The sequence below is a fragment of the Musca vetustissima genome, unplaced genomic scaffold, assembly GCF_032173495.1.
Source record: "Musca vetustissima isolate MV318-11 ecotype Yass unplaced genomic scaffold, APGP_CSIRO_Mvet_v1 utg9941, whole genome shotgun sequence".
NCBI lineage: Eukaryota > Metazoa > Arthropoda > Insecta > Diptera > Muscidae > Musca > Musca vetustissima.
The window spans coordinates 161,090-176,601 of record NW_026879332.1 but is presented as its reverse complement, the minus strand read 5'-3'; the positions used below and the strand labels follow the sequence as shown (position 1 = coordinate 176,601).

General features: G+C 35.0%; 2 non-coding genes across 2 annotated transcripts; both read left to right on the top strand.

The window, feature by feature from the left end:
* Positions 1-6,010: 6,010 nt before the first annotated feature.
* Positions 6,011-6,083, top strand: Trnav-aac (transfer RNA valine (anticodon AAC)). The gene has a single exon. It is a non-coding gene; the product is annotated as a tRNA-Val (tRNA).
* A 5,141-nt stretch (positions 6,084-11,224) lies between these two features.
* On the top strand, positions 11,225-11,297 carry Trnav-aac (transfer RNA valine (anticodon AAC)). Its single transcript has one exon. It is a non-coding gene; the product is annotated as a tRNA-Val (tRNA).
* The last annotated feature ends 4,215 nt before the right edge of the window (positions 11,298-15,512 follow it).

The following is a 15,512-nucleotide window of genomic DNA, read 5'->3' as shown; positions in this document are numbered from 1 at the left end:
TATTGTTATCTTGTTATGGAAATCGGAACATATTAACATCGTAAATGCTCATTTTTTGTAATCTATCTGGGTCTGCTACTAATAAAATTCAAATTAATTTTGTTTTCTTGTCGTACAAATCGAAACCGGAAACTTATGAATATACCCATATCAACAATGGGCAATTTGTTTAGTTTTTTTTTGCAAATGGGTCATTAGGGGTTTATAGAACTTTGGTGAAGAAATTGATGTAAATTTTTGCATAAAAGAAATAAAAGCATCGAAATACGGATTTATAATTGCCGGAGTCGATATTTTGCTTCGAAATGTGGCAATGAATGCAAGATTTTGAAAGTCATCCTGATGGGCCAATCACACTGCAACATTTTTTCTTCAATTTTTTCAGAAATTGAGGAATTTTGGCAAAATTGTCTTCCGAAGACGGACCAAGACAGGAAAAGATATCCAAATTTATCAACACACATTTAAAATGACCGAACATAAATACTTCATGCAAATATGAACTCTAAGTAACCAGTTCGATTAATGCTGCGGTACCATAATATAGGGGTAAAAATTCAACTGATGTAGTAATACCCAGCTATGATTACAGCTTTGTTAAGAGTTTCTAACGCCGTGAAATATTGGTACAAGAAGAACCTTTTAGACCGAATGTCAAATCTCGATACAGGCCACAGTTTTGGACCAATCCTCACGAAATTCTACATGTAAGACGTGTTCTGGCAAAAGAAGAACACTTTTGTTTCTGTTAATGATCCTTCCAAGTGGAGTAGTTGACATTAAATTGATATCAATCATATTATTGTATGTACCCGGATGTGAGAGTTTTTCTTAAATAATAACATGCGTGTACGTATTCTGATATTGTTTAGTATTATCATTACCACACTAGAGGGCGGAAATATATATATATATATAGGAAATTCCATGAAGTTCCGTTTATGGTCAAGGGCCGCGACTATAATTTTCGATGATGATCAAATGATATTTCGGGGTTGAAATCGAACGGAACTACATTATTGTCTGGTTTTCAGCCGCTCTAGACGTCACAATTATGAGCTGAGCATCACAAATTTTCCATAGCGAAGGCGATCTGAGCAACTAATTCGAATGATTTCATTCGAACTTCTTGGCGTAAAATAATAAAATTTGAATCTTATGTAGTAATTTTTTTATTCCGGAAAACATGAGTCGAAAAAAATGCTGCAGAGTACAAATATCGCGAAATATTACCCACGCTCAGAACATCGATCCGCAGAAACTTAGAGCTCTGTGTTAGGTAAGGTATTGAAGGGTCGTCCCCGTCCGTCTATGCTGCTCCGCTCACTGGTTTTTGATTATAAGTTGTTTTGATAAAGTTATGAAGGTAATTAGCGGATCAAATTAACCAAAACTTCTTGGCGTAAAATAATAAAATTTAAATCTTATGCAGTGATTTTTTTATTCCGGAAAACATGAGTCGGAAAAAATGCTGCAGAGTCGTTCTTGACCTCTAATCAGTCAAGAGGGTGCAAATATCGCGAAATATTACCCACGTTCAGAACATCGATCCGCAGAGACTTACAGCTCTGTGTTAGGTAAGGTATTGAAGGGTCGTCCCCGTCCGTCTATGCTGCTCCGCTCACTGGTTTTTGATTATATGTTGTTTTGATAAAGTTATGAAGGTCGCTCAGACTTATTTGTATAGGAATAAGCAAATCGACTTTCGATTTTTATACCCTTCACCACACTGTGGTACAGGGTATTATGTCTTTGTGCATATGTTTGTAACAGGCAAAAGGAAACGAGATAGACCCATAGTTCCTTTTGAGAATATGCATAGAATCACTTTCTGAGTCGATTTATGCATGTCCGTCCGTCCGTCCGTCTGTTGGTGTTAAATTGTAAACAAAGTACAGGTCGCATTTATAATCCGATTTAGATAAAATTTGGCATAGGTCACTTATTCGGCCCAAGGACGAACCCTATTGAAATTGGGAAAAATCGGTTCAGATTTAGATATAGCTCCCATATATATATATTTAACCGATTTAATGTAAACGGTCCCTATATATCTTTCGATTTGCACGAAATTTGGTACAGCCTAATCAATTAGGTCTAGAATGATGTCTGCCAAGATTCGTGAAAATCGGTCTAGATTTAGATATAGCTCCCATATATAGTTTCGTCCGATTTCAGGTAAATGGTGCTCCAAAGTCCCTATATATCTTTCGATTTGCACCAAATTTGGCATGACGTACTGAATTGAGCATAGAATTATGTCTGCCAAGTTTCGAGAAAATCGGTCCAGATTTAGATATAGCTCCCATGTATGTCTGCCAAGTTTCGAGAAAATCGGTCCAGATTTAGATATAGCTCCCATGTATAGTTTCGTCCGATTTCATGTAAATAGTGCCCCAAAGTCCCTATATATCTTTCGATTTGCACGAAATTTGGTACAGCCTAATCAATTAGGTCTAGAATGATGTCTGCCAAGTTTCGAGAAAATCGGTCCAGATTTAGATATAGCTCCCATATATAGTTTAGTCCGATTTCAGGTAAATGGTGCTCCAAAGTCCCTATATATCTCTCGATTTGCACCAAATTTGGCATGACGTACTGAATTGAGCATAGAATTATGTCTGCCAAGTTTCGAGAAAATCGGTCCAGATTTAGATATAGCTCCCATGTATAGTTTCGTCCGATTTCATGTAAATGGTGCCCCAAAGTCCCTATATATCTTTCGATTTGGACGAAATTTGGCATAACGTACTGAATTGAGCCTTGAATGATGTCTGCCAAGTTTCGTGAAAATCGGTCCAGATTTAGATATAGCTCCCATATATAGTTTAGTCCGATTTCAGGTAAATGGTGCTCCAAAGTCCCTATATATCTCTCGATTTGCACCAAATTTGGCATGACGTACCGAATTGAGCATAGAATTATGTCTGCCAAGTTTCGAGAAAATCGGTCCAGATTTAGATATAGCTCCCATGTATAGTTTCGTCCGATTTCATGTAAATGGTGCCCCAAAGTCCCTATATATCTTTCGATTTGGACGAAATTTGGCATAACGTACTGAATTGAGCCTTGAATGATGTCTGCCAAGTTTCGTGAAAATCGGTCCAGATTTAGATATAGCTCCCATATATAGTTTCGTCCGATTTCAGGTAAATGGTGCTCCAAAGTCCCTATATATCTTTCGATTTGCACCAAATTTGGCATGACGTACTGAATTGAGCATAGAATTATGTCTGCCAAGTTTCGAGAAAATCGGTCCAGATTTAGATATAGCTCCCATGTATAGTTTCGTCCGATTTCATGTAAATGGTGCCCCAAAGTCCCTATATATCTTTCGATTTGCACGAAATTTGGCATAACGTACTGAATTGAGCCTTGAATGATGTCTGCCAAGTTTCGAAAAAATCGGTCCAGATTTAGATATAGCTCCCATATATAGATTCGTCCGATTTCATGTAAATGGTGGACCAAAGTCGCTATATATCTTTCGATTTGAACGAAATTTGGTACAGCCTAATCAATTAGGCCTAGAATTATGTCTGCCAAGTTTCGAGAAAATCGGTCCAGATTTAGATATAGCTCCCATGTATAGTTTCGTCCGATTTCATGTAAATGGTGCCCCAAAGTCCTTATATATCTTTCGATTTGCACGAAATTTGGCATAACGTACTGAATTGAGCCTAGAATGATGTCTGCCAAGTTTCGAGAAAATCGGTCCAGATTTAGATATAGCTCCCATATATAGTTTCGTCCGATTTCATGTAAATGGTGGACCAAAGTCGCTATATATCTTTCGATTTGCACGAAATTTGACAGACATAGCCCAACGGATGACCTATTTATATTTGTTTGAAATCGATTTACATACTTTATGGATAGATCTAGGTAGATTCACATTTAAATAAATATCACATATTTTATTTCATCCAATTTCATGTTAATAGTCCTGTTTAATATACCCATAGTGGTGAAGGGTATCATATAGTCGGCCACGTCCGACTTTACTACTTTCCTTACTGGTTATTATTAAAAAGTCTAAAAGTCGAAGACGAGATTTGATCTTTCAGAAAATCTCAAAGTCGACTTTTCAAGATCAACTTTCGATTTTCTTCATGATGATCACCAAGCCCAAATTGCTCAAAAATTACGTATTCCCGAACTTTATTTTATCTGTTGCCTACAATTAAAAAATATAAAAAATGTAAAATTTGAGTCGATTTTACATAAATCGCTAAAAGTCTAAAATCGATTTAAACAGGTTTGACCAAATCGAAAAATCCAAAAGTCGAATTTTCAGTCAAAGGCAAGAATCGAAATGTCTAAAAATCGACTTTTTGGTCTGGGACAAATATAGAAGAAGTCGACTTTTGCCCTAAACAGCCCTAAATAAAAATGTCGCTTTGAACATCGAACATTGAACATTTTGAAGAAGACAGCGTTACCCTTAGTTTTGGCCTGACTTGCTATTAAAGACAAGGATATACCATTTTTCGTTCTCTTCCCTCTGGAAATCTTCGCATTTCTTCACCAGCAGCGCCTTGTTTTGCAGACCTAAGACTTCAAGCAATTGTTCTGTTTTTAATCCCTGACGAATTACGAATTACGCCATCTTAAACTTCGCATAAGATGGCGGCTCCTTACGAGTTGTTGCTGTTTCTTTCGTATAGTCCAATTAGTTCTTTTAGATTCCTCAATATTCCTTATTAAAATGTTGGTTTTCATCCCCATGTTTTTTCCACCAAATCCGTTTCACAAAGGACTAACCGAATAATAAAACCTGTGTGTAATTCCGAAGACCTCCGCAAACAATAGGCTGAGTCCAGATATCTGTAAAAAGTTAGGCCTATCAACCGTCCTTTTCTGACATCTCCTACAATTAGTCATATGAGGCTAATTATCAATTCGATTTGATACGAACTAAGTAAATCGTAAATCGCAGGCTGAGGGTAACTCCGACTGATATATTTAAACTTGTTCTAGTTTCAGCATTTCACATGATATGTGCGATTCTCATATGTACTTAAATATAATGAGGCATTTATATTTAATTTATTATAAACTAATTTTATTGCAAAACTATAACACTATTATCAGCACAAAATTATTCTAAATTAGTTAACTATGAATAACAATGAGATATACATAAAGTTTAGTAAATTTATGTACATTTCATTGATATTTATTTATTCGGAAATCACATCCGATTCACATCCCCCCAAATTTCAACAAATTGCTTTGACTAGCATGACTCATTACCACTTTCTTGTCATTTCCTTATATTTTTCAAGAATTTCAGTTTCTATAATTTGGATTTTCTTTTCACTTTCTATTAATTCTTTGCATAAACTTTGGCCAAGAATTTATCTTCATTCCTTCGTCGAATGAAAAACTTGTCACTTTAGTTTGACCAATTTTCGCAACTTCTCCTTTCCGTTGGTGGCTGTGTGTGTTTTGCACAGAAGCTACGCTACAATATCTTCTCGAGTCAAATCATGTCACTTGGGTACAAATTGTAACGGTCTGTGCGAACGAGAAAAGAAAAGTCATTGCAAATGTAGCGCAACTGATTTGTAATGTGAGTAAATTTGAATATTTCTCTCTGTCATCGGCCCCAAAGGGCCAACTGGCTGTATTATGTCTTATCAGTTTCAAATGTGGCAGTAATTCTGGGTTAGTGTGTCACTTAAAGAAAAAGGAAGTGGGTATTGAGGAACATTTTTTAAATTCCTATTTTGCTTAAATTATAGAATTGAAGGAGCTTTATACTTTTTAAAATAAATGCACTTATTTTTCAAAAGGAGCTTCGAAAATGTGTAAAGTAAAATAATTTTTTGTTGAAGAATACTTCCTTCATATAAAGTATTGATAGTACTTTCGAATTAATCGTCGAATTTGTGTGATTTTGTTCTTGTCGGATTCTCACTGTGCATGTAATTTAGATATTTGGAAGATTGTGATCAAATTTGGCCTATATAAATATAGGAAATATATCACCTAACGGTAAATATATGTTTCCGTGGTGTAGTGGTTATCACATCCGCCTAACACGCGGAAGGCCCCCGGTTCAATCCCGGGCGGAAACAGTTAAGTATTTTTTTTTACAAAAATTTTCGGATGCTTCCAAAAGTAGCAATAATTTCAGGAAAATTTAAAATGACACAATTTATGTAAATTTCATAAGATAAATAATAACCACCGCTGGCTACTACATCACCTCAATAACATTCAATTTTTAGATTTGGAAAAATCGCATTAAACAGCGATATTTTAATGTCTGAAAGGGTCATTTTTATTGACCTGTAATCTGAAGTACATCAAAATATTTTCACCATATGAACTTTCGAATTTGCCATTAAACATACCAACTATTATCCACCCCATGATATTGAGTCTGAAGTTCGGTAGCGTTTTCAGGTCTTCAGATCGGTATCAGTTGTGGTTCCAAGAAAAAGTGGTAAGGTATGCCACTGTGGTATTCAAAACTTCTATAATGCCGCCCTGAGAGGTGTAAGAGATTTTCAAAATCCAGAGATATAAATCCAAATTGACCCGGCCCTTCAAAAAATATTATTCAATTTAAAAATCTTGGCCAAAAATTAGCCACGTTTCTCAGTTCCTTCAAAAATAAAACAAATCTACGATTTGGTCCTTCAAAAATACATTAAAAGGCTTAAACCGCAGAGCTAAAAATATTTCCAACATAAATTATATCGATTCACCCAGGATGTAGTACTTGTAATGTTCCTTAATTTATAAATGCGACTACAAATTTCTGTAAATTTTCCACCCGCAGATTAATAATTTTTACATCTATAAATCCACTTCGATAAAGAATTTAAAATGGGACCTGTCTATGTCTATTCTTATATACCATATATTGAAAATTAGCTTGGAAATAGTACAAAACCTCTAAAAACTGGTCGGATGAATCGGGTTCTATAAATAGCTTAAGTGGGTATGAGAAAAATGGGACATAAAACTTTCACTTTATCATAAGAGAAGCCGTAATCAATGCACTAAGGTAAAATACTAGGAAACATTATACTGATCTTTTTTCTGTATGTTTATCATCACCTCGGAACCGGGAATCGAAGTTGACGTTACTTCAGTCAGAAAATATGCAAATACACGGAAAAGCCGATTTGGTTTCTCGAACTTCAATCTATGAAGTCATTCCATATAGAGATGAATGCGCAAACTCTGAAACCCGGTTGGAAAATGTAGCTAAGGCATGGAAAATTGTCAAAATGGATCTAACATTTTCGATGAATTCTAGCGTTTTATGGACCAAATATGCACCGTTTTGTTGTATGATTTGAGGTCATTTTAAAGGTAACTTCATAATGCCTTTCTCATAGAAGGCCTGCTCTCTATTTGTAAAAAACTCTAGTAGTCGACTTTCACAATCCTCCCTAGATACAACTTTTTTTTACCATTAAAGAGATTTTGCAATGCATGAAAAATATGATAATCGCTTGGTGACAAGTCCGGACTGTATGGCGGATGAATTAAAACGTCCTAACCAAGCTCCCGTAGGTTCTGGTGAGTCACTGTAGATTTGTGTGGTAACTCATAAGAAATAATCCCCTTCCAGTCACACCAAAAGCATAGAAGAACCTTCGGTGCCATTGGTCCTGTTTTCGCACAGGGTTATCCTATGTGATCCATTTCTCATCTCCAGTCACCATCCGTTTGAAAATGGGCCTATCCCATTCCATTTGGCCAAGGCTTCGCAGATGGAAATTCGATCCATCCTATTTTTTTCTGTTAAACATCGAGCTTTGTGTAAATGGTTTTATGGTCGATTTTTATCTCCTGGGCGATGTTACGACTGCTAACATGCTGGCCAACTTCGATTATTTCTTCGATTTTATCGACATTTTCCTCAGCCTTCCTCAACCATAAGGCTCATAAGGCTTTGATTATTATTGAAAATATGTTTTGGAAATCCACCGTTAATCTCTGATGGCCAAATAAAGTCACGATTAATGCACTGTGCCATCATAATATAGTATTTAAGAATCCACAGGTACAGATCCTTAAACTTCAACAAATTTTTTTATACATGGTTAAAGTTCTGAACCTTCGAACAAATATTCTTAAAAACAATCTTTAAGGCTCCGGACCTTCAATAGTCTTTAAGAATCCTCACCTAAGGCTCTGCACCTTCAAGAAATATTTTTTAAAAAAGAACATTTAAGGCTATGGACCTTCAAAAAATATTCTTTAATTATCGTTGAAAAATATTCTTAAATAAATTCACGTTTAATGCTCTGATGGCCAAATAAGAGTCACGATTAAGCCTCTGGTTCTTCCAAAATATTATTTAACAGAGCTTCAAAGTACATTCCACAAATATTCGTTAACAGATCCCATGATGAGGATACCTATCTTAAAATTTTCTATTTTAAAATTTCCTCTTTCCTAAAATAAGACAAAAGTTACAAGCCAAAATGAACTTAGTTAATTTACCATTCTTAGTTTACACTCTTGAAAATCTTTTTCGAAATGTACCTAATTCACGAAAACTATTATAATCTTAGGAATTATACCCAATTTAAATTTAATATATTCATTCAATCGATATTATATTTTATAAATCCCACTAACAAACTTTGAAAAAATTACAAGTTTTGACAGCATTTCTCGATATTGACGTCTTCTCCAATTGGGCGGACCATGCAAATGAGGTCATGATAATATTAATCACCCAAATAACCTTTAAGGCCATTACAGAACCACCACGTCGAAAAAACTTTCAATGTCTTTGTCAGGGTTCTTTTTTCGCTCGGCTATCTGTTTTTATGCGTGTTTTTCAAAATAGAAGAATAAAAAAAATTATAACCAAACATTTTTTGCCAACGCAAAATAAACGAAAATCGATACTTTTCATTCATACCCAAATGCTGATGATGATGACGGCTGATGCTGCTGCTATTGCGTCCACTGTCATTTGGAAAAACAATGAAAGATGAGTTTATTATTGAAAAAGAAAAAAATGAAATGAAAATAAAATAAAAACACGAGCAGTCGTAGTAGAAAAAAAGGATTTCACTGAGAGTAGTCGACAATAATAACCACGCTTGTAATGCGAGCTGCTCCCACAGTTCTTTCTGCAATTCTAATTCTGTGTTGGCTTAACAAATGTCGTCATCAATGTAACAACGCTTTTGCAGACTTCGCTGTGCTTGGGAAAAATTGGAATATTGCCAAAATGAAAGAAAAAAGCCATTGAAAAATATTATTGGTGGCTATGAATCATTTTTAGCGGTTAATATTTTCTAGAATGAACGAACGGACGAATAATGGAAAATGATATTATAGTTAATGGCAAATAAATAAAAATAGAATGGGGGAAAACTTTTATGAATGGATGCTTTTTAGTGGACATAGTTATTAATAGAATACAAAATACGTAAATAGATATATAGTACGTAGTCTATGTGAAGGAATGGACGGCACCATTACATGGGAGCAAAATAAAATATTGACTAATATAATCAATTTCTGCCTACTTCAAATTGATCTATATCTATGTCAAACATACATCACTATTTAAACTGTATATTTATCCAGAGAACGCCATGTTCCAGCCTCTTCGGATGGACCATAGGTCTAAAACCTTGGGAAGTTGCGAACAGAGTGTCAAATTTGAAATACACACAAAAATATGCGGTTTGAGGCCGGGTGGTACCGGAGGTACATATACCTTAAATTCGACACCTAAGGCTGATTTTCCTGATTCAGGTTGAAGGTCCAATGCTTAATGACAAAATATATTCTTATCAAATTTACGCTTGAGGGTCTGACTGTCACAACAACAATAATATTATCTCCACAATTCCATGAGTAAGAGATTGGTTATCTTTGAATATTCTAGGCGTAATACTCGTATGGTCCTTCGAAAAATATTTTAAAATATTAAAAAAATATTCTTTAAAAATCCACCTCAAAAATTATTCTTTAAAAATCCATCTTCAAACAAATTCTTTAAAAATCCACCTACAAAAATATTTTTAAAAATCCAGGCCGAAAAAAAACCTTTAAAAAATATTCTTTAAAATTCCATCTTCAAAAATATTTTTAAAAAATCCACGCCTAAAAATCCATCTTCAAAAATATTCTTTAAAAACCCACACCTAAAGATCTACATTAAAAATATTCTTTAACAATCCACGCCTAAAAATTCACTTTCAAAAAATATTCTTTAAAAATCCTGGCCTAAATATCCAACTTCAAAAAATATTATTTAAAAACCCACGCTTAAGGCTTTGGACTTTCTAAATATATTCTTTAAAAAATCCAGGTCTAAAGCTTTGATTGTGCTTCAAACAAAAAAAAATATATTCTTTAAAAATCCAGGCCTAAGGCTGTGATGGCCCTTAAAAAAATATTCTCTAAAAATTAAGGGCTAAGGCCATGATGGTCGTTCAAAAAAATATTCTTTAAAAATTCAGGCCTAAGGCTACGATGGTCCTTCATAAAATATTCTTTAAAAATCCACGCTTAACGCTCGTATGACCAAATAAGAGCCATAATTAGGGCTCTGAAAGTTCTTAAAAATTAATGCTCATGGCTTCAATGGACCTTAAAAATTAATCCTCAAAAAATCACAGTTATGGCTCTGATTGTTCTTCAAAAATATTCACAACAAATTCACAATTCTCTGAAGGCCCTTCAAAAAATATTCTATAAAAATGCTCACTTAAGGCGCTGAATCGTCAAAAAATATTCCTGTCGTACTCTGATGGTCCTTCAAAATATATTTTTAAAAAGGCTCCGAATGAATTTTCACAAATATTCCTTACAAAACCCAAGCTTAAGGCTCCGATGATCCGTGAAGAAATATTCCTAAAATTCCTATCTCGTCAAACATTTTTTTTAGAAATCAATTGGTAATGTCTCTTTGAACAAATGGTTTTTCTTCTTTAGAAAAATCACGCTTAAGGCTCTATTGGCCGTTCAATATCTGAGGATTCTTAAAAAATAAGCTTAAGATATTGGATTTTTTAAATCAACTATTTTGATTTCGATGGTCCTTAGAGAAATATTTGGTTAAAATCCACACTATGATTTTGAACCGATCCAATCATTTTCACGGGTCGTGCTATCTGTCGGTGTGTCACTTGCTTTTTTAACCACTTATTGGGTAGTATGAAATAATATTTTGGAAATTTTATATCTCCAAATTCTTCAACTTATTCTGTGTTTTATTAAAACATATGTTTCCGTGGTGTAGTGGTTATCACATCCGCCTAACACGCGGAAGGCCCCCGGTTCAATCCCGGGCGGAAACAGAGTTGATTTTTTTTCATTCACATTTCTAAATTGGCGGTGGTCAAAGTAGTTAAAGACGAACAAAGTGTTGATATATGTCCAAAAATCAAAATTCAATATCCAAACTTGTTCGAATTTAAATACTTTACTTTCAACTTCAATTCTACTCTTTGTGGCTCCAAGACTCACAATTTCCCATTTGCCTTGTCCCCACACAAAAAAGTTGTTCCCTTCAACTCGGCCAGTTGATGAGAAATTCCTTCGCTTTGCATTTGACCCAACCAACTAAATATTTGGCCATAATTCAAAATGTATCTTGACATTTGCTCATACCCCTCCCCCCCTAAACAGCAAGCAGTGGGCAGTCGTATAAATAAATAAATAAACAAGGGACATAAATGTTATTATACAAGTGGTTGTCGCCACTTGTACGCTTTGGCGGAAGAATGACGACTGGCTATTTGCAAACGCACACACACTCACTCACTCACATTGGTCATATGCTGTGGCCATTTCATTCAAATGTTGCAAACGAAGAAGAATACGAAGGAATGTGCAAAATACCCCAATGGCAAACATTAAAAACAACAAACCAAGCAAACAAATAAACACACATTCAAATATTGTTATTGGTCAAATAAAATTAACACAGAGGCGTTTGTGGGGGATTGGGTTTTATATCATACTTGTTTCTTAATTATATAAAGATATCTGATTTTTAAATATTGGATATAATATTCGGGGACGGATATAAATTCCATTGGTAACACAGTCGAAATCACTTACAGCGACGGTCGAGTGATCGGCGAAATTGGTCGCTATAAGGTCTATAATTTGACATTTCTCGTAGTTGAAAAATTCTTTGGAGAAGATTTTTGATGAAGTGTCCTAAAAAGGGCCAATATATAGAATGACCCTCAATGTTTTTTTTTAAGATTTAGTCGCATTTTTTCGCCCTAGTGCCTGTAATTTACCATTCCCGATTGCTGGAGGAGAAAATACTCTTACCCTTAAGATGTCCAATAAAGGTCAATCTTGTAAACACACACACACACACACAGAGGCCTCGCTTAATTTATAGTATATTAAAGTTTTTAGTCTAGTTTTCTAACCGTAGTGTCTTTAAATTAGTTTTTAATTTTCTCAGAGTATAAATACCCGTCTAGCATGTAATTTACAATGTCATTACATCTTATAAAGTGACTGTAATTTGGAATGTAAATTCAGGTCTAAGTTAGAAAAATTTGACTGTTTGCAGAAGATTCAGTCGCATTCAAGTTCTCCGTCCATCTGGAAAACCAATATTGTGACAACAGATATGTAGAATGACCATCAACATTTTTTTTTGAAGATTTATAAGATTTTTATAAAGGTCTCCACTTTTTCAAGAAATTTGGAGGGGTATAAAAATTGAACTGAGCTCTAAGTTTCTGTGGATTTATTTTCCGAGCCTGGGTAATATTGTTTCACAATATTTGCAATGTTTAGGGGTCAACAGCTCTTCCGAATCATGTTTTCCTGAGTAAAGGTTTTATTCATACGATTTAAATTTTGTTATTTTACACAAAAAATTGTGGTTAATTTGAACCGTTAAATAACTTCACTGTTCAACTAAAATTTAAAAAACTCCCAAGCAGTAACATTTTACTTTATAAGATTCAAATTTTGTCATTTAAAAAAAAAAAATCAAATCGACTTCCGCATGGAAAATGTGTTAAGTTCGGCTAATATTTGTGGCGTATAGAGCGGACAAAAATAAAATTTTTGGTGCATTTTACCCCAAATATATCATCTGAAAAAATCGTTATCCTTGACCATAACCGAAACCTCGAATTAATGGCTGGATCAGTTCGAAATGTATGCCCTCTTATGTGGGCATAAATCAGAATACTTAAACACCTGTAAGTTTGTCCAACTTCCCCATCCGAGTATTTAGAACAATAAAATTAGTATCACGTTGAAGGTCAACCACTCCTCCTGATTATAACTTCGACTCATATATGCCCTTCAGGGGTAAATTGAAAGCAAAATATTGAGTTCATTTGACCCGCTAAATGTTGACCGATCTTCTCTAAAACAACCATGCTTATTCCTTAGCTACATCCCCTTCTCATACACATTTCGTGATGTTTGGGTCATAATTGTAGTTCTTGGTCCATTCCATCACCTAAATATTAACCGATACCAAAAACAATGGGGGTAAAATTAGTCCAAATCTGTAATAGTTGTGTAGGGCATAGTATGAAAAAATTGTCAGTCATTGTTGCCGACTGATATATACCTTAAACCTATGATTTGCGGAGGTCTACAGAATTACACACAGGTTGTATTATTCGCCTTATTAAGGTTATGTATCAGATAATACATTCGCTTCACATTAAATATAAAAGTTTCTAAAATGTGGGGTATGTACTAATAGGACTGCGCCGATGTTTCTCATTTTCCAACATTATACATCTTTGTTTGGTTTAAATAGTATACTCTATTCGCATGATATTATAAAATGAATTTTCAGCACAGTGCTGACCATATTGTGGGGGAGGTACCAAAAGGTGTGGATTGATGGGTTCCATCATCGGACGTAATTTAAGTAAGGTAAAAATATTATGATGTGCAAAGTTCCCATGAAAATGGTTATTCCGTTCGCTTCATGTGATATTTTGAATTTGGACTCTTTGTGAGAGAGGTACCAAAAGAAGTGGACATATGTTTCCCATCTTCGAACTTCATTTAATTTTGGGGAAAAAATATTACGATGTGCAAAATTTGATGAAAATCGGCTACTCCCTTCCAGAGTTATCCTTCACAACAGGCAGGGTAATTTTTAGCAAATCAAAATTGCTGACAAAGACATCTATATCATGCTTCAGACAGTATATATATATATATATATATATATAAATTCTTAGGATTAGGTCAATTGTATATATTCATTTATACCACGAGCTACATATTGAATTATACTCTCCCTCACATAACCCAGAAATTGTTCTATATTATACATAAGAACCCTTAAGGCCATTCCCACCCGCAAATCCGGCCCCGTTCTACACCACGCAATTTTATAAAATTGTCACATATTGTATTTAAGATTGTTGCTCACATTCACATGTTGGCGTAACTAAATGAAAATCTATTTGCAATTTTGTGCGTACTGATGCTGTGTGATACATCCGGAATGGCAAATGCAGTCGTGATGGCTGTGATGTTGGTGGTAGTGAATGAAACCAAAGAAAGTGATGAAAAGCAGCTGCTATGAATAATGATTATGCTTTGACTTCCCTTCTGCAGAGCAATAGAAGAAAACCAAACAGACATTTATTTCAATTTCAATGTGAGTGGGTTTGTGGGGGGTGTGGGGGGTGTGGGGGCATGGCGATGGTCACTCACGCACAAAACTATAATATTGGCCAGAATAAAAAAGCAAGCCATAGCGCTTATTGCAATTACTGTTATTTTGAAATTAAATACAACTAGCCATGAGTATTGATGTTGATTTGCAACAGCCAAAAACAACAAAAAGAACAACAACAGAATTGTGGCGGCCACTTTGAATGGCTTCATATGTTGAGCGCAGGCGCATAATCCTTGTTCTGTCATTCTAAAGATAATATTTAATAAATTTATCAAAGTGTGTTTATGTCTATGTATGTGTGTGTGTTTGGCTGAGTACTTATCAGCACTCATATATACGCACATTCATTTTTATTATTGACACACAGTGGTTACTAACGCCTCCATGTTGCTCGTATATCCTGGTGAACGAACGATGGTGGTGACAATGATGCTGTGTTGTCGTCATCAGTTTTTGTTTGCTTCTTCTTGGTCTCCACAATGTGTATTGTGTGGTATTGGGTTTGTTTTGGAGGGACAAACAAGGGGTTGGGGATAGTTTTCGCAATGAATGGCTGGCTGGCTGCCTTGCTGCTGCTTATTGTATAATGTAGACATCGGACAACAAATAGTGTACTATTATCCTTAGTGTCCTTTTGCAGAATTATCCTTTGCATGAACTACAGTATATATTAGCCCGGCGATGACAACAGTTGTGTGTGGAAGAGGTAGGGAAATGGCAATGTTGAAGAGAGCAGAGGAGCTTTATGAAGGAAGCAAGGAGGAGTGCGATTGTGCGATATGCCCACACACACACACTCATTCATCTACAGACAATTTGTTTTTGTCATTTGTGTTGGACTGCAAAAACAACGACACACACAGCAAAAAAAAAAAATAGC